Here is a 24902-nt window from a genome sequence, read left to right as displayed (position 1 = left end):
TAGGAAAATATTTATTGTGTAGGATGTCCCTTAGTGATCTATATGTCACATTTTCTTTCTGAGCATAAGGGGACATTAGAAATGCGGGTGAAGTTAGAGTGTTTTCTATCCAAATCTACATATCCTAGCTTCTGGGCCTGAGTAATAGGTAGTTTACTTTGGGCACGCTGCTCATCCAGACGTCGAAATACGGCCTCCAAGCCATAAGAAGTTCAACACCCTGTTCGAAGACTGATTTAAGTCTGTCAATCACACAGCATCATCTGATTTAGGAATTTGCAATGTGCCAGGCTTTTGTGAGAGACAATTGTCATCTTAAGGAGCATTGGGTTGGTCGTTTTTGTGCATGATTGGTACTGTAAAGCCACATTGGTACTTGTGGTGATTCATTGACTTCGCTGTGTGAAGAAGGCAGAGATTGCGCACATAAAAACCCTGACCACGACGTGATTTGAACACACAACCTTCTGATCTGGAGTGAGACGCGCTACCTTTGCGCCACAAGATCTTGTACAATGTGTTTTTTGGAGGGGATGCCTAGTTCATATTTCGTTGACTGTATCATTTGGAATGAAGACCTGGTTCTCTGGGGAAATGTACCATCCAACAATGCCCACTCGTCAGAACGTGCCTCTGCCCGGCAGGTTAGGTGTATGAAAAGAAGCAAAAGTACATCCCGGATAGCTCAGTCGGTAGAGCATCAGGCTTTTGATCTGAGGGTCCAGGGTTCAAGTCCCTGTTCGGGCGATGCTTTAATGTTCACCTTTCTTCACTACGCTGTCTTTCTGAACTTGCATTTTCCTTGACTTTCCATGACATGTTCGACCTGAGGACAAAACACTCACAGAGCCAAAACAGCTTAGTCTGAAGACATCCTCATAGTACCAATAAAGTTTGTAGAAACATGTCAAACAATGTCAAAATGAATCCTCAGGTTGTCTATTGTCTTAATAATTGATAATATTTCAACCGGACAATAGCGTATTCAATAGAAAGGAAAAACAACGAAGGGTGCGCACTCGGTCACGCTCGCAAACCAGCACTGCATGCTTCCTAAGCACTGACAGAAAGGTCTCGTTCTTCATAATTTTTCAGAAAAGAAGCCTGAAACAATGTCTAAAGACTGTTGACATCTAGTGGAAGCCATAGGAACTGCAATCTGGGTCCGAACCCATTAGAAACTCAATAAGCATTCAATTGAAAACTACCCACATCAAAAACAAATCGCACTTCCTGGAATGATTTTCCTCAGGTTTTCGCCTGCTGTATCAGTTCTGTTATACTCACAGACAGGATTTTAACAGTTTTGGAAACTCTAGAGTGTTTTATATCCACATCTACCAATTATATGCATATCCGAGCTTCTGGGCCTGAGTAACAGGGCACGCTTCTCATCCATATGCCGAAATACTGCCTCCAAGCCAAAAACTAGTTCAACTCCCTGTTCGAAGACTGATTTAAGTCTGTAAATCACACAGCATCATCTTATTTAGGAATTTGCAGTGTGCCATGCTTCTGTGAGAGACAATTGTCATCTTAAGCAGCATTGGTTTGGTGGTTTCTGTAAAGCCACATTGGTTCTTGTGCTGATTCATTGACTTCGCTGTGTAAAGAAGGCAGAGATTGCACACATAAAATCCCTGACCACGACGTGATTTGAACACGCAACCTTCTGGTCTGAAGTCAGACTCGCTACCTTTGCGCCACAAGGTCTTGTACAATGTTTTTTTGGAGGGGATGCCTAGTTCAGATTTAGTTGACTGTATCATTTGGAATGAAAACCTGGTTCTCTGGGGAAATGTACCATCTGACAATGCCCCCTCGTCAGAACGTGCCTCTGCCCGGCAGGTTAGGTGTATGAAAATAAGCAAAAGTACTGCCCGGCAGGTTAGGTGTATGAAAACAAGCAAAAGTAGAGCCCGGATAGCTCAGTCGGTAGAGCATCAGACTTTTGATCTGAGGGTCCAGGGTTCAAGTCCCTGTTCGGGTGTTGCTTTAATGTTCACCTTTTTGTGCATGATTGGTACTGTAAAGCCACATTGGTACTTGTGGTGATTCATTGACTTCGCTGTGTGAAGAAGGCAGAGATTGCGCACATAAAAACCCTGACCACGACGTGATTTGAACACACAACCTTCTGATCTGGAGTGAGACGCGCTACCTTTGCGCCACAAGATCTTGTACAATGTGTTTTTTGGAGGGGATGCCTAGTTCATATTTCGTTGACTGTATCATTTGGAATGAAGACCTGGTTCTCTGGGGAAATGTACCATCCAACAATGCCCACTCGTCAGAACGTGCCTCTGCCCGGCAGGTTAGGTGTATGAAAAGAAGCAAAAGTACATCCCGGATAGCTCAGTCGGTAGAGCATCAGGCTTTTGATCTGAGGGTCCAGGGTTCAAGTCCCTGTTCGGGCGATGCTTTAATGTTCACCTTTCTTCACTACGCTGTCTTTCTGAACTTGCATTTTCCTTGACTTTCCATGACATGTTCGACCTGAGGACAAAACACTCACAGAGCCAAAACAGCTTAGTCTGAAGACATCCTCATAGTACCAATAAAGTTTGTAGAAACATGTCAAACAATGTCAAAATGAATCCTCAGGTTGTCTATTGTCTTAATAATTGATAATATTTCAACCGGACAATAGCGTATTCAATAGAAAGGAAAAACAACGAAGGGTGCGCACTCGGTCACGCTCGCAAACCAGCACTGCATGCTTCCTAAGCACTGACAGAAAGGTCTCGTTCTTCATAATTTTTCAGAAAAGAAGCCTGAAACAATGTCTAAAGACTGTTGACATCTAGTGGAAGCCATAGGAACTGCAATCTGGGTCCGAACCCATTAGAAACTCAATAAGCATTCAATTGAAAACTACCCACATCAAAAACAAATCGCACTTCCTGGAATGATTTTCCTCAGGTTTTCGCCTGCTGTATCAGTTCTGTTATACTCACAGACAGGATTTTAACAGTTTTGGAAACTCTAGAGTGTTTTATATCCACATCTACCAATTATATGCATATCCGAGCTTCTGGGCCTGAGTAACAGGGCACGCTTCTCATCCATATGCCGAAATACTGCCTCCAAGCCAAAAACTAGTTCAACTCCCTGTTCGAAGACTGATTTAAGTCTGTAAATCACACAGCATCATCTTATTTAGGAATTTGTAGTGTGCCATGCTTCTGTGAGAGACAATTGTCATCTTAAGCAGCATTGGTTTGGTGGTTTCTGTAAAGCCACATTGGTTCTTGTGCTGATTCATTGACTTCGCTGTGTAAAGAAGGCAGAGATTGCACACATAAAATCCCTGACCACGACGTGATTTGAACACGCAACCTTCTGGTCTGAAGTCAGACTCGCTACCTTTGCGCCACAAGGTCTTGTACAATGTTTTTTTGGAGGGGATGCCTAGTTCAGATTTAGTTGACTGTATCATTTGGAATGAAAACCTGGTTCTCTGGGGAAATGTACCATCTGACAATGCCCCCTCGTCAGAACGTGCCTCTGCCCGGCAGGTTAGGTGTATGAAAATAAGCAAAAGTACTGCCCGGCAGGTTAGGTGTATGAAAACAAGCAAAAGTAGAGCCCGGATAGCTCAGTCGGTAGAGCATCAGACTTTTGATCTGAGGGTCCAGGGTTCAAGTCCCTGTTCGGGTGTTGCTTTAATGTTCACCTTTCTTCACTACGCTGTCTTTCTGAACTTGCATTTTCCATGACATGTTCGACCTGAGGACAAAGCACTCACAGAGCCAAAACAGCTTAGTCTGAAGACATAGTACCGATAAAGTTTGTGGAAACATGTCAAACAATGTCAAAATGAATCCTCAGGTTGTCTATTGTCTTAATAATTGATCATATTTCAACCGGACAATAGCGTATTCAATAGAAAGGAAAAACAACGAAGGGTGCGCACTCGGTCACGCTCGCAAACCAGCACTGCATGCTTCCTAAGCACTGACAGAAAGGTCTCGTTCTTCATAATTTTTCAGAAAAGAAGCCTGAAACAATGTCTAAAGACTGTTGACATCTAGTGGAAGCCATAGGAACTGCAATCTGGGTCCGAACCCATTAGAAACTCAATAAGCATTCAATTGAAAACTACCCACATCAAAAACAAATCGCACTTCCTGGAATGATTTTCCTCAGGTTTTCGCCTGCTGTATCAGTTCTGTTATACTCACAGACAGGATTTTAACAGTTTTGGAAACTCTAGAGTGTTTTATATCCACATCTACCAATTATATGCATATCCGAGCTTCTGGGCCTGAGTAACAGGGCACGCTTCTCATCCATATGCCGAAATACTGCCTCCAAGCCAAAAACTAGTTCAACTCCCTGTTCGAAGACTGATTTAAGTCTGTAAATCACACAGCATCATCTTATTTAGGAATTTGCAGTGTGCCATGCTTCTGTGAGAGACAATTGTCATCTTAAGCAGCATTGGTTTGGTGGTTTCTGTAAAGCCACATTGGTTCTTGTGCTGATTCATTGACTTCGCTGTGTAAAGAAGGCAGAGATTGCTCAAATAAAATCCCTGACCACGACATGATTTGAACACGCAACCTTCTGATATGGTGTCAGACGCGCTACCTTTGCGCCACAAGGTCTTGTACAATGTTTTTTTGGAGGGGATGCCTAGTTCAGATTTAGTTGACTGTATCATTTGGAATGAAAACCTGGTTCTCTGGGGAAATGTACCATCTGACAATGCCCCCTCGTCAGAACGTGCCTCTGCCCGGCGGGTTAGGTGTATGAAAATAAGCAAAAGCAGAGCCTGGATAGCTCAGTCGGTAGAGCATCAGACTTTTAATCTGAGGGTCCAGGGTTCAAGTCCCTGTTCGGGCGATCCTTTAATGTTCACCTTTCTTCACTACGCTGTATTTCTGAACTTGCATTTTCCTTGACTTTCCATGACATGTTCGACCTGAGGACAAAACACTCACAGAGCCAAAACAGCTTAGTCTGAAGACATCCTCATAGTACCGATAAAGTTTGTAGAAACATGTCAAACAATGTCAAAATGAATCCTCAGGTTGTCTATTGTCTTAATAATTGATAATATTTCAACCGGACAATAGCGTATTCAATAGAAAGGAAAAACAACGAAGGGTGCGCACTCGGTCACGCTCGCAAACCAGCACTGCATGCTTCCTAAGCACTGACAGAAAGGTCTCGTTCTTCATAATTTTTCAGAAAAGAAGCCTGAAACAATGTCTAAAGACTGTTGACATCTAGTGGAAGCCATAGGAACTGCAATCTGGGTCCGAACCCATTAGAAACTCAATAAGCATTCAATTGAAAACTACCCACATCAAAAACAAATCGCACTTCCTGGAATGATTTTCCTCAGGTTTTCGCCTGCTGTATCAGTTCTGTTATACTCACAGACAGGATTTTAACAGTTTTGGAAACTCTAGAGTGTTTTATATCCACATCTACCAATTATATGCATATCCGAGCTTCTGGGCCTGAGTAACAGGGCACGCTTCTCATCCATATGCCGAAATACTGCCTCCAAGCCAAAAACTAGTTCAACTCCCTGTTCGAAGACTGATTTAAGTCTGTAAATCACACAGCATCATCTTATTTAGGAATTTGCAGTGTGCCATGCTTCTGTGAGAGACAATTGTCATCTTAAGCAGCATTGGTTTGGTGGTTTCTGTAAAGCCACATTGGTTCTTGTGCTGATTCATTGACTTCGCTGTGTAAAGAAGGCAGAGATTGCTCAAATAAAATCCCTGACCACGACATGATTTGAACACGCAACCTTCTGATCTGGTGTCAGACGCGCTACCTTTGCGCCACAAGGTCTTGTACAATGTTTTTTTGGAGGGGATGCCTAGTTCAGATTTAGTTGACTGTATCATTTGGAATGAAAACCTGGTTCTCTGGGGAAATGTACCATCTGACAATGCCCCCTCGTCAGAACGTGCCTCTGCCCGGCGGGTTAGGTGTATGAAAATAAGCAAAAGCAGAGCCCGGATAGCTCAGTCGGTAGAGCATCAGACTTTTAATCTGAGGGTCCAGGGTTCAAGTCCCTGTTCGGGCGATCCTTTAATGTTCACCTTTCTTCACTACGCTGTATTTCTGAACTTGCATTTTCCTTGACTTTCCATGACATGTTCGACCTGAGGACAAAACACTCACAGAGCCAAAACAGCTTAGTCTGAAGACATCCTCATAGTACCGATAAAGTTTGTAGAAACATGTCAAACAATGTCAAAATGAATCCTCAGGTTGTCTATTGTCTTAATAATTGATAATATTTCAACCGGACAATAGCGTATTCAATAGAAAGGAAAAACAACGAAGGGTGCGCACTCGGTCACGCTCGCAAACCAGCACTGCATGCTTCCTAAGCACTGACAGAAAGGTCTCGTTCTTCATAATTTTTCAGAAAAGAAGCCTGAAACAATGTCTAAAGACTGTTGACATCTAGTGGAAGCCATAGGAACTGCAATCTGGGTCCGAACCCATTAGAAACTCAATAAGCATTCAATTGAAAACTACCCACATCAAAAACAAATCGCACTTCCTGGAATGATTTTCCTCAGGTTTTCGCCTGCTGTATCAGTTCTGTTATACTCACAGACAGGATTTTAACAGTTTTGGAAACTCTAGAGTGTTTTATATCCACATCTACCAATTATATGCATATCCGAGCTTCTGGGCCTGAGTAACAGGGCACGCTTCTCATCCATATGCCGAAATACTGCCTCCAAGCCAAAAACTAGTTCAACTCCCTGTTCGAAGACTGATTTAAGTCTGTAAATCACACAGCATCATCTTATTTAGGAATTTGCAGTGTGCCATGCTTCTGTGAGAGACAATTGTCATCTTAAGCAGCATTGGTTTGGTGGTTTCTGTAAAGCCACATTGGTTCTTGTGCTGATTCATTGACTTCGCTGTGTAAAGAAGGCAGAGATTGCTCAAATAAAATCCCTGACCACGACATGATTTGAACACGCAACCTTCTGATCTGGTGTCAGACGCGCTACCTTTGCGCCACAAGGTCTTGTACAATGTTTTTTTGGAGGGGATGCCTAGTTCAGATTTAGTTGACTGTATCATTTGGAATGAAAACCTGGTTCTCTGGGGAAATGTACCATCTGACAATGCCCCCTCGTCAGAACGAGCCTCTGCCCGGCAGGTTAGGTGTATGAAAATAAGCAAAAGCAGAGCCCGGAGGGTTAGGTGTATGAAAATAAGCAAAATCAGAGCCCGGATAGCTCAGTCGGTAGAGCATCAGACTTTTAATCTGAGGGTCCAGGGTTCAAGTCCCTGTTCGGGCAATGCTTTAATGTTCACCTTTCTTCACTACGCTGTCTTTCTGAACTTGCATTTTCCTTGACTTTCCATGACATGTTCGACCTGAGGACAAAACACTCACAGAGCCAAAACAGCTTAGTCTGAAGACATCCTCATAGTACCGATAAAGTTTGTAGAAACATGTCAAACAATGTCAAAATGAATCCTCAGGTTGTCTATTGTCTTAATAATTGATAATATTTCAACCGGACAATAGCGTATTCAATAGAAAGGAAAAACAACGAAGGGTGCGCACTCGGTCACGCTCGCAAACCAGCACTGCATGCTTCCTAAGCACTGACAGAAAGGTCTCGTTCTTCATCATTTTTCAGAAAAGAAGCCTGAAACAATGTCTAAAGACTGTTGACATCTAGTGGAAGCCATAGGAACTGCAATCTGGGTCCGAACCCATTAGAAACTCAATAAGCATTCAATTGAAAACTACCCACATCAAAAACAAATCGCACTTCCTGGAATGATTTTCCTCAGGTTTTCGCCTGCTGTATCAGTTCTGTTATACTCACAGACAGGATTTTAACAGTTTTGGAAACTCTAGAGTGTTTTATATCCACATCTACCAATTATATGCATATCCGAGCTTCTGGGCCTGAGTAACAGGGCACGCTTCTCATCCATATGCCGAAATACTGCCTCCAAGCCAAAAACTAGTTCAACTCCCTGTTCGAAGACTGATTTAAGTCTGTAAATCACACAGCATTATCTTATTTAGGAATTTGCAGTGTGCCATGCTTCTGTGAGAGACAATTGTAATCTTAAGCAGCATTGGTTTGGTGGTTTCTGAAAAGCCACATTGGTTCTTGTGATGATTCATTGACTTCGCTGTGTAAAGAAGGCAGAGATTGCACACATAAAATCCCTGACCACGACGTGATTTGAACACTCAACCTTCTGATCTGGAGTCCTTTGAGCCACAAGGTCTTGTACAATGTTTTTTTGGAGGGGATGCCTAGTTCAGATTTAGTTGACCGATAAAGTTTGTAGAAACATGTCAAACAATGTCAAAATGAATCCTCAGGTTGTCTATTGTCTTAATAATTGATAATATTTCAACCGGACAATAGCGTATTCAATAGAAAGGAAAAACAACGAAGGGTGCGCACTCGGTCACGCTCGCAAACCAGCACTGCATGCTTCCTGCATGATGCCTAGTTCAGATTTAGTTGACTGTATCATTTGGAATGAAAACCTGGTTCTCTGGGGAAATGTACCATCTGACAATGCCCCCTCGTCAGAACGTGCCTCTGCCCGGAGGGTTAGGTGTATGAAAATAAGCAAAATCAGAGCCCGGATAGCTCAGTCGGTAGAGCATCAGACTTTTAATCTGAGGGTCCAGGGTTCAAGTCCCTGTTCGGGCGATGCTTTAATGTTCACCTTTCTTCGCTACGCTGTCTTTCTGAACTTGCATTTTCCTTGACTTTCCATGACATGTTCGACCTGAGGACAAAACACTCACAGAGCCAAAACAGCTTAGTCTGAAGACATCCTCATAGTACCGATAAAGTTTGTCTATTGTCTTAATAATTGATCATATTTCAACCGGACAATAGCGTATTCAATAGAAAGGAAAAACAACGAAGGGTGCGCACTCGGTCACGCTCGCAAACCAGCACTGCATGCTTCCTAAGCACTGACAGAAAGGTCTCGTTCTTCATAATTTTTCAGAAAAGAAGCCTGAAACAATGTCTAAAGACTGTTGACATCTAGTGGAAGCCATAGGAACTGCAATCTGGGTCCGAACCCATTAGAAACTCAATAAGCATTCAATTGAAAACTACCCACATCAAAAACAAATCGCACTTCCTGGAATGATTTTCCTCAGGTTTTCGCCTGCTGTATCAGTTCTGTTATACTCACAGACAGGATTTTAACAGTTTTGGAAACTCTAGAGTGTTTTATATCCACATCTACCAATTATATGCATATCCGAGCTTCTGGGCCTGAGTAACAGGGCACGCTTCTCATCCATATGCCGAAATACTGCCTCCAAGCCAAAAACTAGTTCAACTCCCTGTTCGAAGACTGATTTAAGTCTGTAAATCACACAGCATCATCTTATTTAGGAATTTGCAGTGTGCCATGCTTCTGTGAGAGACAATTGTCATCTTAAGCAGCATTGGTTTGGTGGTTTCTGTAAAGCCACATTGGTTCTTGTGCTGATTCATTGACTTCGCTGTGTAAAGAAGGCAGAGATTGCTCAAATAAAATCCCTGACCACGACATGATTTGAACACGCAACCTTCTGATCTGGTGTCAGACGCGCTACCTTTGCGCCACAAGGTCTTGTACAATGTTTTTTTGGAGGGGATGCCTAGTTCAGATTTAGTTGACTGTATCATTTGGAATGAAAACCTGGTTCTCTGGGGAAATGTACCATCTGACAATGCCCCCTCGTCAGAACGTGCCTCTGCCCGGCGGGTTAGGTGTATGAAAATAAGCAAAAGCAGAGCCTGGATAGCTCAGTCGGTAGAGCATCAGACTTTTAATCTGAGGGTCCAGGGTTCAAGTCCCTGTTCGGGCGATCCTTTAATGTTCACCTTTCTTCACTACGCTGTATTTCTGAACTTGCATTTTCCTTGACTTTCCATGACATGTTCGACCTGAGGACAAAACACTCACAGAGCCAAAACAGCTTAGTCTGAAGACATCCTCATAGTACCGATAAAGTTTGTAGAAACATGTCAAACAATGTCAAAATGAATCCTCAGGTTGTCTATTGTCTTAATAATTGATAATATTTCAACCGGACAATAGCGTATTCAATAGAAAGGAAAAACAACGAAGGGTGCGCACTCGGTCACGCTCGCAAACCAGCACTGCATGCTTCCTAAGCACTGACAGAAAGGTCTCGTTCTTCATAATTTTTCAGAAAAGAAGCCTGAAACAATGTCTAAAGACTGTTGACATCTAGTGGAAGCCATAGGAACTGCAATCTGGGTCCGAACCCATTAGAAACTCAATAAGCATTCAATTGAAAACTACCCACATCAAAAACAAATCGCACTTCCTGGAATGATTTTCCTCAGGTTTTCGCCTGCTGTATCAGTTCTGTTATACTCACAGACAGGATTTTAACAGTTTTGGAAACTCTAGAGTGTTTTATATCCACATCTACCAATTATATGCATATCCGAGCTTCTGGGCCTGAGTAACAGGGCACGCTTCTCATCCATATGCCGAAATACTGCCTCCAAGCCAAAAACTAGTTCAACTCCCTGTTCGAAGACTGATTTAAGTCTGTAAATCACACAGCATCATCTTATTTAGGAATTTGCAGTGTGCCATGCTTCTGTGAGAGACAATTGTCATCTTAAGCAGCATTGGTTTGGTGGTTTCTGTAAAGCCACATTGGTTCTTGTGCTGATTCATTGACTTCGCTGTGTAAAGAAGGCAGAGATTGCTCAAATAAAATCCCTGACCACGACATGATTTGAACACGCAACCTTCTGATCTGGTGTCAGACGCGCTACCTTTGCGCCACAAGGTCTTGTACAATGTTTTTTTGGAGGGGATGCCTAGTTCAGATTTAGTTGACTGTATCATTTGGAATGAAAACCTGGTTCTCTGGGGAAATGTACCATCTGACAATGCCCCCTCGTCAGAACGTGCCTCTGCCCGGCAGGTTAGGTGTATGAAAATAAGCAAAAGCAGAGCCCGGAGGGTTAGGTGTATGAAAATAAGCAAAATCAGAGCCCGGATAGCTCAGTCGGTAGAGCATCAGACTTTTAATCTGAGGGTCCAGGGTTCAAGTCCCTGTTCGGGCAATGCTTTAATGTTCACCTTTCTTCACTACGCTGTCTTTCTGAACTTGCATTTTCCTTGACTTTCCATGACATGTTCGACCTGAGGACAAAACACTCACAGAGCCAAAACAGCTTAGTCTGAAGACATCCTCATAGTACCGATAAAGTTTGTAGAAACATGTCAAACAATGTCAAAATGAATCCTCAGGTTGTCTATTGTCTTAATAATTGATAATATTTCAACCGGACAATAGCGTATTCAATAGAAAGGAAAAACAACGAAGGGTGCGCACTCGGTCACGCTCGCAAACCAGCACTGCATGCTTCCTAAGCACTGACAGAAAGGTCTCGTTCTTCATCATTTTTCAGAAAAGAAGCCTGAAACAATGTCTAAAGACTGTTGACATCTAGTGGAAGCCATAGGAACTGCAATCTGGGTCCGAACCCATTAGAAACTCAATAAGCATTCAATTGAAAACTACCCACATCAAAAACAAATCGCACTTCCTGGAATGATTTTCCTCAGGTTTTCGCCTGCTGTATCAGTTCTGTTATACTCACAGACAGGATTTTAACAGTTTTGGAAACTCTAGAGTGTTTTATATCCACATCTACCAATTATATGCATATCCGAGCTTCTGGGCCTGAGTAACAGGGCACGCTTCTCATCCATATGCCGAAATACTGCCTCCAAGCCAAAAACTAGTTCAACTCCCTGTTCGAAGACTGATTTAAGTCTGTAAATCACACAGCATTATCTTATTTAGGAATTTGCAGTGTGCCATGCTTCTGTGAGAGACAATTGTAATCTTAAGCAGCATTGGTTTGGTGGTTTCTGAAAAGCCACATTGGTTCTTGTGATGATTCATTGACTTCGCTGTGTAAAGAAGGCAGAGATTGCACACATAAAATCCCTGACCACGACGTGATTTGAACACTCAACCTTCTGATCTGGAGTCCTTTGAGCCACAAGGTCTTGTACAATGTTTTTTTGGAGGGGATGCCTAGTTCAGATTTAGTTGACCGATAAAGTTTGTAGAAACATGTCAAACAATGTCAAAATGAATCCTCAGGTTGTCTATTGTCTTAATAATTGATAATATTTCAACCGGACAATAGCGTATTCAATAGAAAGGAAAAACAACGAAGGGTGCGCACTCGGTCACGCTCGCAAACCAGCACTGCATGCTTCCTGCATGATGCCTAGTTCAGATTTAGTTGACTGTATCATTTGGAATGAAAACCTGGTTCTCTGGGGAAATGTACCATCTGACAATGCCCCCTCGTCAGAACGTGCCTCTGCCCGGAGGGTTAGGTGTATGAAAATAAGCAAAATCAGAGCCCGGATAGCTCAGTCGGTAGAGCATCAGACTTTTAATCTGAGGGTCCAGGGTTCAAGTCCCTGTTCGGGCGATGCTTTAATGTTCACCTTTCTTCGCTACGCTGTCTTTCTGAACTTGCATTTTCCTTGACTTTCCATGACATGTTCGACCTGAGGACAAAACACTCACAGAGCCAAAACAGCTTAGTCTGAAGACATCCTCATAGTACCGATAAAGTTTGTCTATTGTCTTAATAATTGATCATATTTCAACCGGACAATAGCGTATTCAATAGAAAGGAAAAACAACGAAGGGTGCGCACTCGGTCACGCTCGCAAACCAGCACTGCATGCTTCCTAAGCACTGACAGAAAGGTCTCGTTCTTCATAATTTTTCAGAAAAGAAGCCTGAAACAATGTCTAAAGACTGTTGACATCTAGTGGAAGCCATAGGAACTGCAATCTGGGTCCGAACCCATTAGAAACTCAATAAGCATTCAATTGAAAACTACCCACATCAAAAACAAATCGCACTTCCTGGAATGATTTTCCTCAGGTTTTCGCCTGCTGTATCAGTTCTGTTATACTCACAGACAGGATTTTAACAGTTTTGGAAACTCTAGAGTGTTTTATATCCACATCTACCAATTATATGCATATCCGAGCTTCTGGGCCTGAGTAACAGGGCACGCTTCTCATCCATATGCCGAAATACTGCCTCCAAGCCAAAAACTAGTTCAACTCCCTGTTCGAAGACTGATTTAAGTCTGTAAATCACACAGCATCATCTTATTTAGGAATTTGCAGTGTGCCATGCTTCTGTGAGAGACAATTGTCATCTTAAGCAGCATTGGTTTGGTGGTTTCTATAAAGCCACATTGGTTCTTGTGCTGATTCATTGACTTCGCTGTGTAAAGAAGGCAGAGATTGCTCAAATAAAATCCCTGACCACGACATGATTTGAACACGCAACCTTCTGATCTGGTGTCAGACGCACTACCTTTGCGCCACAAGGTCTTGTACAATGTTTTTTTGGAGGGGATGCCTAGTTCAGATTTAGTTGACTGTATCATTTGGAATGAAAACCTGGTTCTCTGGGGAAATGTACCATCTGACAATGCCCCCTCGTCAGAACGTGCCTCTGCCCGGCAGGTTAGGTGTATGAAAATAAGCAAAAGTACTGCCCGGCAGGTTAGGTGTATGAAAACAAGCAAAAGTAGACCCCGGATAGCTCAGTCGGAAGAGCATCAGACTTTTAATCTGAGGGTCCAGGGTTCAAGTCCCTGTTTCGGTGTTGCTTTAATGTTCACCTTTCTTCACTACGCTGTCTTTCTGAACTTGACTTTCCATGACATGTTCGACCTGAGGACAAAACACTCACAGAGCCAAAACAGCTTAGTCTGAAGACATCCTCATAGTACCGATAAAGTTTGTAGAAACATGTCAAACGATGTTAAAATGAATCCTCAGGTTGTCGATTGTCTTAATAATTGATAATATTTCAACCGGACAATAGCGTATTCAATAGAAAGGAAAAACAACAAAGGGTGCGCACTCGGTCACGCTCGCAAACCAGCACTGCATGCTTCCTAAGCACTGACAGAAAGGTCTCGTTCTTCATAATTTTTCAGAAAAGAAGCCTGAAACAATGTCTAAAGACTGTTGACATCTAGTGGAAGCCATAGGAACTGCAATCTGGGTCCGAACCCATTAGAAACTCAATAAGCATTCAATTGAAAACTACCCACATCAAAAACAAATCGCACTTCCTGGAATAATTTTCCTCAGGTTTTCGCCTGCTGTATCAGTTCTGTTATACTCACAGACAGGATTTTAACAGTTTTGGAAACTCTAGAGTGTTTTATATCCACATCTACCAATTATATGCATATCCGAGCTTCTGGGCCTGAGTAACAGGGCACGCTTCTCATCCATATGCCGAAATACTGCCTCCAAGCCAAAAACTAGTTCAACTCCCTGTTCGAAGACTGATTTAAGTCTGTAAATCACACAGCATCATCTTATTTAGGAATTTGCAGTGTGCCATGCTTCTGTGAGAGACAATTGTCATCTTAAGCAGCATTGGTTTGGTGGTTTCTATAAAGCCACATTGGTTCTTGTGCTGATTCATTGACTTCGCTGTGTAAAGAAGGCAGAGATTGCTCAAATAAAATCCCTGACCACGACATGATTTGAACACGCAACCTTCTGATCTGGTGTCAGACGCACTACCTTTGCGCCACAAGGTCTTGTACAATGTTTTTTTGGAGGGGATGCCTAGTTCAGATTTAGTTGACTGTATCATTTGGAATGAAAACCTGGTTCTCTGGGGAAATGTACCATCTGACAATGCCCCCTCGTCAGAACGTGCCTCTGCCCGGCAGGTTAGGTGTATGAAAATAAGCAAAAGTACTGCCCGGCAGGTTAGGTGTATGAAAACAAGCAAAAGTAGACCCCGGATAGCTCAGTCGGAAGAGCATCAGACTTTTAATCTGAGGGTCCAGGGTTCAAGTCCCTGTTTCGGTGTTGCTTTAATGTTCACCTTTCTTCACTACGCTGTCTTTCTGAACTTGACTTTCCATGACATGTTCGACCTGAGGACAAAACACTCACAGAGCCAAAACAGCTTAGTCTGAAGACATCCTCATAGTACCGATAAAGTTTGTAGAAACATGTCAAACGATGTTAAAATGAATCCTCAGGTTGTCGATTGTCTTAATAATTGATAATATTTCAACCGGACAATAGCGTATTCAATAGAAAGGAAAAACAACGAAGGGTGCGCACTCGGTCACGCTCGCAAACCAGCACTGCATGCTTCCTAAGCACTGACAGAAAGGTCTCGTTCTTCATAATTTTTCAGAAAAGAAGCCTGAAACAATGTCTAAAGACTGTTGACATCTAGTGGAAGCCATAGGAACTGCAATCTGGGTCCGAACCCATTAGAAACTCAATAAGCATTCAATTGAAAACTACCCACATCAAAAACAAATCGCACTTCCTGGAATGATTTTCCTCAGGTTTTCGCCTGCTGTATCAGTTCTGTTATACTCACAGACAGGATTTTAACAGTTTTGGAAACTCTAGAGTGTTTTATATCCACATCTACCAATTATATGCATATCCGAGCTTCTGGGCCTGAGTAACAGGGCACGCTTCTCATCCATATGCCGAAATACTGCCTCCAAGCCAGAAACTAGTTCAACTCCCTGTTCGAAGACTGATTTAAGTCTGTAAATCACACAGCATCATCTTATTTAGGAATTTGCAGTGTGCCATGCTTCTGTGAGAGACAATTGTCATCTTAAGCAGCATTGGTTTGGTGGTTTCTGTAAAGCCACATTGGTTCTTGTGCTGATTCATTGACTTCGCTGTGTAAAGAAGGCAGAGATTGCACACATAAAATCCCTGACCACGACGTGATTTGAACACGCAACCTTCTGGTCTGAAGTCAGACTCGCTACCTTTGCACCACAAGGTCTTGTACAATGTTTTTTTGGAGGGGATGCCTAGTTCAGATTTAGTTGACTGTATCATTTGGAATGAAAACCTGGTTCTCTGGGGAAATGTACCATCTGACAATGCCCCCTCGTCAGAACGTGCCTCTGCCCGGCAGGTTAGGTGTATGAAAATAAGCAAAAGTACTGCCCGGCAGGTTAGGTGTATGAAAACAAGCAAAAGTAGAGCCCGGATAGCTCAGTCGGTAGAGCATCAGACTTTTGATCTGAGGGTCCAGGGTTCAAGTCCCTGTTCGGGTGTTGCTTTAATGTTCACCTTTCTTCACTACGCTGTCTTTCTGAACTTGCATTTTCCATGACATGTTCGACCTGAGGACAAAACACTCACAGAGCCAAAACAGCTTAGTCTGAAGACATAGTACCGATAAAGTTTGTGGAAACATGTCAAACAATGTCAAAATGAATCCTCAGGTTGTCTATTGTCTTAATAATTGATCATATTTCAACCGGACAATAGCGTATTCAATAGAAAGGAAAAACAACGAAGGGTGCGCACTCGGTCACGCTCGCAAACCAGCACTGCATGCTTCCTAAGCACTGACAGAAAGGTCTCGTTCTTCATAATTTTTCAGAAAAGAAGCCTGAAACAATGTCTAAAGACTGTTGACATCTAGTGGAAGCCATAGGAACTGCAATCTGGGTCCGAACCCATTAGAAACTCAATAAGCATTCAATTGAAAACTACCCACATCAAAAACAAATCGCACTTCCTGGAATGATTTTCCTCAGGTTTTCGCCTGCTGTATCAGTTCTGTTATACTCACAGACAGGATTTTAACAGTTTTGGAAACTCTAGAGTGTTTTATATCCACATCTACCAATTATATGCATATCCGAGCTTCTGGGCCTGAGTAACAGGGCACGCTTCTCATCCATATGCCGAAATACTGCCTCCAAGCCAAAAACTAGTTCAACTCCCTGTTCGAAGACTGATTTAAGTCTGTAAATCACACAGCATCATCTTATTTAGGAATTTGCAGTGTGCCATGCTTCTGTGAGAGACAATTGTCATCTTAAGCAGCATTGGTTTGGTGGTTTCTGTAAAGCCACATTGGTTCTTGTGCTGATTCATTGACTTCGCTGTGTAAAGAAGGCAGAGATTGCTCAAATAAAATCCCTGACCACGACATGATTTGAACACGCAACCTTCTGATCTGGTGTCAGACGCGCTACCTTTGCGCCACAAGGTCTTGTACAATGTTTTTTTGGAGGGGATGCCTAGTTCAGATTTAGTTGACTGTATCATTTGGAATGAAAACCTGGTTCTCTGGGGAAATGTACCATCTGACAATGCCCCCTCGTCAGAACGTGCCTCTGCCCGGCGGGTTAGGTGTATGAAAATAAGCAAAAGCAGAGCCTGGATAGCTCAGTCGGTAGAGCATCAGACTTTTAATCTGAGGGTCCAGGGTTCAAGTCCCTGTTCGGGCGATCCTTTAATGTTCACCTTTCTTCACTACGCTGTATTTCTGAACTTGCATTTTCCTTGACTTTCCATGACATGTTCGACCTGAGGACAAAACACTCACAGAGCCAAAACAGCTTAGTCTGAAGACATCCTCATAGTACCGATAAAGTTTGTAGAAACATGTCAAACAATGTCAAAATGAATCCTCAGGTTGTCTATTGTCTTAATAATTGATAATATTTCAACCGGACAATAGCGTATTCAATAGAAAGGAAAAACAACGAAGGGTGCGCACTCGGTCACGCTCGCAAACCAGCACTGCATGCTTCCTAAGCACTGACAGAAAGGTCTCGTTCTTCATAATTTTTCAGAAAAGAAGCCTGAAACAATGTCTAAAGACTGTTGACATCTAGTGGAAGCCATAGGAACTGCAATCTGGGTCCGAACCCATTAGAAACTCAATAAGCATTCAATTGAAAACTACCCACATCAAAAACAAATCGCACTTCCTGGAATGATTTTCCTCAGGTTTTCGCCTGCTGTATCAGTTCTGTTATACTCACAGACAGGATTTTAACAGTTTTGGAAACTCTAGAGTGTTTTATATCCACATCTACCAATTATATGCATATCCGAGCTTCTGGGCCTGAGTAACAGGGCACGCTTCTCATCCATATGCCGAAATACTGCCTCCAAGCCAAAAACTAGTTCAACTCCCTGTTCGAAGACTGATTTAAGTCTGTAAATCACACAGCATCATCTTATTTAGGAATTTGCAGTGTGCCATGCTTCTGTGAGAGACAATTGTCATCTTAAGCAGCATTGGTTTGGTGGTTTCTGTAAAGCCACATTGGTTCTTGTGCTGATTCATTGACTTCGCTGTGTAAAGAAGGCAGAGATTGCTCAAATAAAATCCCTGACCACGACATGATTTGAACACGCAACCTTCTGATCTGGTGTAAGACGCGCTACCTTTGCGCCACAAGGTCTTGTACAATGTTTTTTTGGAGGGGATGCCTAGTTCAGATTTAGTTGACCGATAAAGTTTGTAGAAACATGTCAAACAATGTCAAAATGAATCCTCAGGTTGTCTATTGTCTTAATAATTGATAATATTTCAACCGGACAATAGCGTATTCAATAGAAAGGAAAAACAACGAAGGGTGCGCACTCGGTCACGCTCGCAAACCAGCACTGCATGCTTCCTGCATGATGCCTAGTTCAGATTTAGTTGACTGTATCATTTGGAATGAAAACCTGGTTCTCTGGGGAAATGTACCATCTGACAATGCCCCCTCGTCAGAACGTGCCTCTGCCCGGAGGGTTAGGTGTATGAAAATAAACAAAATCAGAGCCCGGATAGCTCAGTCGGTAGAGCATCAGACTTTTAGTCTGAGGGTCCAGGGTTCAAGTCCCTGTTCGGGCGATGCTTTAATGTTCACCTTTCTTCGCTACGCTGTCTTTCTGAACTTGCATTTTCCTTGACTTTCCATGACATGTTCGACCTGAGGACAAAACACTCACAGAGCCAAAACAGCTTAGTCTGAAGACATCCTCATAGTACCGATAAAGTTTGTCTATTGTCTTAATAATTGATAATATTTCAACCGGACAATAGCGTATTCAATAGAAAGGAAAAACAACGAAGGGTGCGCACTCGGTCACGCTCGCAAACCAGCACTGCATGCTTCCTAAGCACTGACAGAAAGGTCTCGTTCTTCATAATTTTTCAGAAAAGAAGCCTGAAACAATGTCTAAAGACTGTTGACATCTAGTGGAAGCCATAGGAACTGCAATCTGGGTCCGAACCCATTAGAAACTCAATAAGCATTCAATTGAAAACTACCCACATCAAAAACAAATCGCACTTCCTGGAATGATTTTCCTCAGGTTTTCGCCTGCTGTATCAGTTCTGTTATACTCACAGACAGGATTTTAACAGTTTTGGAAACTCTAGAGTGTTTTATATCCACATCTACCAATTATATGCATATCCGAGCTTCTGGGCCTGAGTAACAGGGCACGCTTCTCATCCATATGCCGAAATACTGCCTCCAAGCCAAAAACTAGTTCAACTCCCTGTTCGAAGACTGATTTAAGTCTGTAAATCACACAGCATCATCTTATTTAGGAATTTGCAGTGTGCCATGCTTCTGTGAGAGACAATTGTCATCTTAAGCAGCATTGGTTTGGTGGTTTCTGTAAAGCCACATTGGTTCTTGTGCTGATTCATTGACTTCGCTGTGTAAAGAAGGCAGAGATTGCTCAAATAAAATCCCTGACCACGACATGATTTGAACACGCAACCTTCTGATCTGGTGTCAGACGCACTACCTTTGCGCCACAAGGTCTTGTACAATGTTTTTTTGGAGGGGATGCCTAGTTCAGATTTAGTTGACTGTATCATTTGGAATGAAAACCTGGTTCTCTGGGGAAATGTACCATCTGACAATGCCCCCTCGTCAGAACGTGCCTCTGCCCGGCAGGTTAGGTGTATGAAAATAAGCAAAAGCAGAGCCCGGAGGGTTAGGTGTATGAAAATAAGCAAAATCAGAGCCCGGATAGCTCAGTCGGTATAGAATCAGACTTTTAATCTGAGGGTCCAGGGTTCAAGTCCCTGTTCGGGCAATGCTTTAATGTTCACCTTTCTTCACTACGCTGTCTTTCTGAACTTGCATTTTCCTTGACTTTCCATGACATGTTCGACCTGAGGACAAAACACTCACAGAGCCAAAACAGCTTAGTCTGAAGACATCCTCATAGTACCGATAAAGTTTGTAGAAACATGTCAAACAATGTCAAAATGAATCCTCAGGTTGTCTATTGTCTTAATAATTGATAATATTTCAACCGGACAATAGCGTATTCAATAGAAAGGAAAAACAACGAAGGGTGCGCACTCGGTCACGCTCGCAAACCAGCACTGCATGCTTCCTAAGCACTGACAGAAAGGTCTCGTTCTTCATAATTTTTCAGAAAAGAAGCCTGAAACAATGTCTAAAGACTGTTGACATCTAGTGGAAGCCATAGGAACTGCAATCTGGGTCCGAACCCATTAGAAACTCAATAAGCATTCAATTGAAAACTACCCACATCAAAAACAAATCGCACTTCCTGGAATGATTTTCCTCAGGTTTTCGCCTGCTGTATCAGTTCTGTTATACTCACAGACAGGATTTTAACAGTTTTGGAAACTCTAGAGTGTTTTATATCCACATCTACCAATTATATGCATATCCGAGCTTCTGGGCCTGAGTAACAGGGCACGCTTCTCATCCATATGCCGAAATACTGCCTCCAAGCCAAAAACTAGTTCAACTCCCTGTTCGAAGACTGATTTAAGTCTGTAAATCACACAGCATCATCTTATTTAGGAATTTGCAGTGTGCCATGCTTCTGTGAGAGACAATTGTCATCTTAAGCAGCATTGGTTTGGTGGTTTCTGTAAAGCCACATTGGTTCTTGTGCTGATTCATTGACTTCGCTGTGTAAAGAAGGCAGAGATTGCTCAAATAAAATCCCTGACCACGACATGATTTGAACACGCAACCTTCTGATCTGGTGTCAGACGCACTACCTTTGCGCCACAAGGTCTTGTACAATGTTTTTTTGGAGGGGATGCCTAGTTCAGATTTAGTTGACTGTATCATTTGGAATGAAAACCTGGTTCTCTGGGGAAATGTACCATCTGACAATGCCCCCTCGTCAGAACGTGCCTCTGCCCGGCAGGTTAGGTGTATGAAAATAAGCAAAAGCAGAGCCCGGAGGGTTAGGTGTATGAAAATAAGCAAAATCAGAGCCCGGATAGCTCAGTCGGTATAGAATCAGACTTTTAATCTGAGGGTCCAGGGTTCAAGTCCCTGTTCGGGCAATGCTTTAATGTTCACCTTTCTTCACTACGCTGTCTTTCTGAACTTGCATTTTCCTTGACTTTCCATGACATGTTCGACCTGAGGACAAAACACTCACAGAGCCAAAACAGCTTATTCTGAAGACATCCTCATAGTACCGATAAAGTTTGTAGAAACATGTCAAACAATGTCAAAATGAATCCTCAGGTTGTCTATTGTCTTAATAATTGATAATATTTCAACCGGACAATAGCGTATTCAATAGAAAGGAAAAACAACGAAGGGTGCGCACTCGGTCACGCTCGCAAACCAGCACTGCATGCTTCCTAAGCACTGACAGAAAGGTCTCGTTCTTCATAATTTTTCAGAAAAGAAGCCTGAAACAATGTCTAAAGACTGTTGACATCTAGTGGAAGCCATAGGAACTGCAATCTGGGTCCGAACCCATTAGAAACTCAATAAGCATTCAATTGAAAACTACCCACATCAAAAACAAATCGCACTTCCTGGAATGATTTTCCTCAGGTTTTCGCCTGCTGTATCAGTTCTGTTATACTCACAGACAGGATTTTAACAGTTTTGGAAACTCTAGAGTGTTTTATATCCACATCTACCAATTATATGCATATCCGAGCTTCTGGGCCTGAGTAACAGGGCACGCTTCTCATCCATATGCCGAAATACTGCCTCCAAGCCAAAAACTAGTTCAACTCCCTGTTCGAAGACTGATTTAAGTCTGTAAATCACACAGCATCATCTTATTTAGGAATTTGCAGTGTGCCATGCTTCTGTGAGAGACAATTGTAATCTTAAGCAGCATTGGTTTGGTGGTTTCTGAAAAGCCACATTGGTTCTTGTGATGATTCATTGACTTCGCTGTGTAAAGAAGGCAGAGATTGCACACATAAAATCCCTGACCACGACGTGATTTGAACACGCAACCTTCTGATCTGGAGTCCTTTGCGCCACAAGGTCTTGTACAATGTTTTTTTGGAGGGGATGCCTAGTTCAGATTTAGTTGACCGATAAAGTTTGTAGAAACATGTCAAACAATGTCAAAATGAATCCTCAGGTTGTCTATTGTCTTAATAATTGATAATATTTCAACCGGACAATAGCGTATTCAATAGAAAGGAAAAACAACGAAGGGTGCGCACTCGGTCACGCTCGCAAACCAGCACTGCATGCTTCCTGCATGATGCCTAGTTCAGATTTAGTTGACTGTATCATTTGGAATGAAAACCTGGTTCTCTGGGGAAATGTACCATCTGACAATGCCCCCTCGTCAGAACGTGCCTCTGCCCGGAGGGTTAGGTGTATGAAAATAAGCAAAATCAGAGCCCGGATAGCTCAGTCGGTAGAGCATCAGACTTTTAATCTGAGGGTCCAGGGTTCAAGTCCCTGTTCGGGCGATGCTTTAATGTTCACCTTTCTTCGCTACGCTGTCTTTCTGAACTTGCATTTTCCTTGACTTTCCATGACATGTTCGACCTGAGGACAAAACACTCACAGAGCCAAAACAGCTTAGTCTGAAGACATCCTCATAGTACCGATAAAGTTTGTCTATTGTCTTAATAATTGATAATATTTCAACCGGACAATAGCGTATTCAATAGAAAGGAAAAACAACGAAGGGTGCGCACTCGGTCACGCTCGCAAACCAGCACTGCATGCTTCCTAAGCACTGACAGAAAGGTCTCGTTCTTCATAATTTTTCAGAAAAGAAGCCTGAAACAATGTCTAAAGACTGTTGACATCTAGTGGAAGCCATAGGAACTGCAATCTGGGTCCGAACCCATTAGAAACTCAATAAGCATTCAATTGAAAACTACCCACATCAAAAACAAATCGCACTTCCTGGAATGATTTTCCTCAGGTTTTCGCCTGCTGTATCAGTTCTGTTATACTCACAGACAGGATTTTAACAGTTTTGGAAACTCTAGAGTGTTTTATATCCACATCTACCAATTATATGCATATCCGAGCTTCTGGGCCTGAGTAACAGGGCACGCTTCTCATCCATATGCCGAAATACTGCCTCCAAGCCAAAAACTAGTTCAACTCCCTGTTCGAAGACTGATTTAAGTCTGTAAATCACACAGCATCATCTTATTTAGGAATTTGCAGTGTGCCATGCTTCTGTGAGAGACAATTGTCATCTTAAGCAGCATTGGTTTGGTGGTTTCTGTAAAGCCACATTGGTTCTTGTGCTGATTCATTGACTTCGCTGTGTAAAGAAGGCAGAGATTGCTCAAATAAAATCCCTGACCACGACATGATTTGAACACGCAACCTTCTGATCTGGTGTCAGACGCGCTACCTTTGCGCCACAAGGTCTTGTACAATGTTTTTTTGGAGGGGATGCCTAGTTCAGATTTAGTTGACTGTATCATTTGGAATGAAAACCTGGTTCTCTGGGGAAATGTACCATCTGACAATGCCCCCTCGTCAGAACGTGCCTCTGCCCGGCAGGTTAGGTGTATGAAAATAAGCAAAAGCAGAGCCCGGAGGGTTAGGTGTATGAAAATAAGCAAAATCAGAGCCCGGATAGCTCAGTCGGTATAGAATCAGACTTTTAATCTGAGGGTCCAGGGTTCAAGTCCCTGTTCGGGCAATGCTTTAATGTTCACCTTTCTTCACTACGCTGTCTTTCTGAACTTGCATTTTCCTTGACTTTCCATGACATGTTCGACCTGAGGACAAAACACTCACAGAGCCAAAACAGCTTATTCTGAAGACATCCTCATAGTACCGATAAAGTTTGTAGAAACATGTCAAACAATGTCAAAATGAATCCTCAGGTTGTCTATTGTCTTAATAATTGATAATATTTCAACCGGACAATAGCGTATTCAATAGAAAGGAAAAACAACGAAGGGTGCGCACTCGGTCACGCTCGCAAACCAGCACTGCATGCTTCCTAAGCACTGACAGAAAGGTCTCGTTCTTCATAATTTTTCAGAAAAGAAGCCTGAAACAATGTCTAAAGACTGTTGACATCTAGTGGAAGCCATAGGAACTGCAATCTGGGTCCGAACCCATTAGAAACTCAATAAGCATTCAATTGAAAACTACCCACATCAAAAACAAATCGCACTTCCTGGAATGATTTTCCTCAGGTTTTCGCCTGCTGTATCAGTTCTGTTATACTCACAGACAGGATTTTAACAGTTTTGGAAACTCTAGAGTGTTTTATATCCACATCTACCAATTATATGCATATCCGAGCTTCTGGGCCTGAGTAACAGGGCACGCTTCTCATCCATATGCCGAAATACTGCCTCCAAGCCAAAAACTAGTTCAACTCCCTGTTCGAAGACTGATTTAAGTCTGTAAATCACACAGCATCATCTTATTTAGGAATTTGCAGTGTGCCATGCTTCTGTGAGAGACAATTGTCATCTTAAGCAGCATTGGTTTGGTGGTTTCTGTAAAGCCACATTGGTTCTTGTGCTGATTCATTGACTTCGCTGTGTAAAGAAGGCAGAGATTGCTCAAATAAAATCCCTGACCACGACATGATTTGAACACGCAACCTTCTGATCTGGTGTCAGACGCGCTACCTTTGCGCCACAAGGTCTTGTACAATGTTTTTTTGGAGGGGATGCCTAGTTCAGATTTAGTTGACTGTATCATTTGGAATGAAAACCTGGTTCTCTGGGGAAATGTACCATCTGACAATGCCCCCTCGTCAGAACGTGCCTCTGCCCGGCAGGTTAGGTGTATGAAAATAAG

At 42.6% G+C, this 24902-nt stretch overlaps 20 non-coding genes across 20 annotated transcripts; all 20 read left to right on the top strand.

Moving 5' to 3' along the window:
* The first annotated feature begins 674 nt into the window (after positions 1-674).
* On the top strand, positions 675-747 carry trnak-uuu. Its single transcript has one exon. It is a non-coding gene; the product is annotated as a tRNA-Lys (tRNA).
* Positions 748-1917: 1170 nt separating this feature from the next.
* trnak-uuu lies at positions 1918-1990 on the top strand. Its single transcript has one exon. It is a non-coding gene; the product is annotated as a tRNA-Lys (tRNA).
* Positions 1991-2344: 354 nt separating this feature from the next.
* trnak-uuu lies at positions 2345-2417 on the top strand. The gene has a single exon. It is a non-coding gene; the product is annotated as a tRNA-Lys (tRNA).
* A 1170-nt stretch (positions 2418-3587) lies between these two features.
* On the top strand, positions 3588-3660 carry trnak-uuu. Its single transcript has one exon. It is a non-coding gene; the product is annotated as a tRNA-Lys (tRNA).
* A 1115-nt stretch (positions 3661-4775) lies between these two features.
* Positions 4776-4848, top strand: trnak-uuu. Its single transcript has one exon. It is a non-coding gene; the product is annotated as a tRNA-Lys (tRNA).
* Positions 4849-5979: 1131 nt separating this feature from the next.
* Positions 5980-6052, top strand: trnak-uuu. The gene has a single exon. It is a non-coding gene; the product is annotated as a tRNA-Lys (tRNA).
* Positions 6053-7222: 1170 nt separating this feature from the next.
* trnak-uuu lies at positions 7223-7295 on the top strand. Its single transcript has one exon. It is a non-coding gene; the product is annotated as a tRNA-Lys (tRNA).
* Positions 7296-8614: 1319 nt separating this feature from the next.
* On the top strand, positions 8615-8687 carry trnak-uuu. Its single transcript has one exon. It is a non-coding gene; the product is annotated as a tRNA-Lys (tRNA).
* A 1090-nt stretch (positions 8688-9777) lies between these two features.
* On the top strand, positions 9778-9850 carry trnak-uuu. The gene has a single exon. It is a non-coding gene; the product is annotated as a tRNA-Lys (tRNA).
* A 1170-nt stretch (positions 9851-11020) lies between these two features.
* On the top strand, positions 11021-11093 carry trnak-uuu. The gene has a single exon. It is a non-coding gene; the product is annotated as a tRNA-Lys (tRNA).
* Positions 11094-12412: 1319 nt separating this feature from the next.
* trnak-uuu lies at positions 12413-12485 on the top strand. The gene has a single exon. It is a non-coding gene; the product is annotated as a tRNA-Lys (tRNA).
* Positions 12486-13614: 1129 nt separating this feature from the next.
* On the top strand, positions 13615-13688 carry trnak-uuu. The gene has a single exon. It is a non-coding gene; the product is annotated as a tRNA-Lys (tRNA).
* Positions 13689-14846: 1158 nt separating this feature from the next.
* trnak-uuu lies at positions 14847-14920 on the top strand. The gene has a single exon. It is a non-coding gene; the product is annotated as a tRNA-Lys (tRNA).
* Positions 14921-16078: 1158 nt separating this feature from the next.
* On the top strand, positions 16079-16151 carry trnak-uuu. Its single transcript has one exon. It is a non-coding gene; the product is annotated as a tRNA-Lys (tRNA).
* A 1115-nt stretch (positions 16152-17266) lies between these two features.
* trnak-uuu lies at positions 17267-17339 on the top strand. The gene has a single exon. It is a non-coding gene; the product is annotated as a tRNA-Lys (tRNA).
* A 1330-nt stretch (positions 17340-18669) lies between these two features.
* trnak-uuu lies at positions 18670-18742 on the top strand. The gene has a single exon. It is a non-coding gene; the product is annotated as a tRNA-Lys (tRNA).
* A 1129-nt stretch (positions 18743-19871) lies between these two features.
* Positions 19872-19944, top strand: trnak-uuu. The gene has a single exon. It is a non-coding gene; the product is annotated as a tRNA-Lys (tRNA).
* A 1170-nt stretch (positions 19945-21114) lies between these two features.
* On the top strand, positions 21115-21187 carry trnak-uuu. The gene has a single exon. It is a non-coding gene; the product is annotated as a tRNA-Lys (tRNA).
* A 1319-nt stretch (positions 21188-22506) lies between these two features.
* On the top strand, positions 22507-22579 carry trnak-uuu. Its single transcript has one exon. It is a non-coding gene; the product is annotated as a tRNA-Lys (tRNA).
* A 1129-nt stretch (positions 22580-23708) lies between these two features.
* Positions 23709-23781, top strand: trnak-uuu. Its single transcript has one exon. It is a non-coding gene; the product is annotated as a tRNA-Lys (tRNA).
* Positions 23782-24902: the final 1121 nt, after the last annotated feature.

Source organism: Oncorhynchus mykiss, chromosome 16 (genome assembly GCF_013265735.2).
Source record: "Oncorhynchus mykiss isolate Arlee chromosome 16, USDA_OmykA_1.1, whole genome shotgun sequence".
Lineage (NCBI taxonomy): Eukaryota > Metazoa > Chordata > Actinopteri > Salmoniformes > Salmonidae > Oncorhynchus > Oncorhynchus mykiss.
This window is presented reverse-complemented; position numbering and strand designations above follow the sequence as displayed.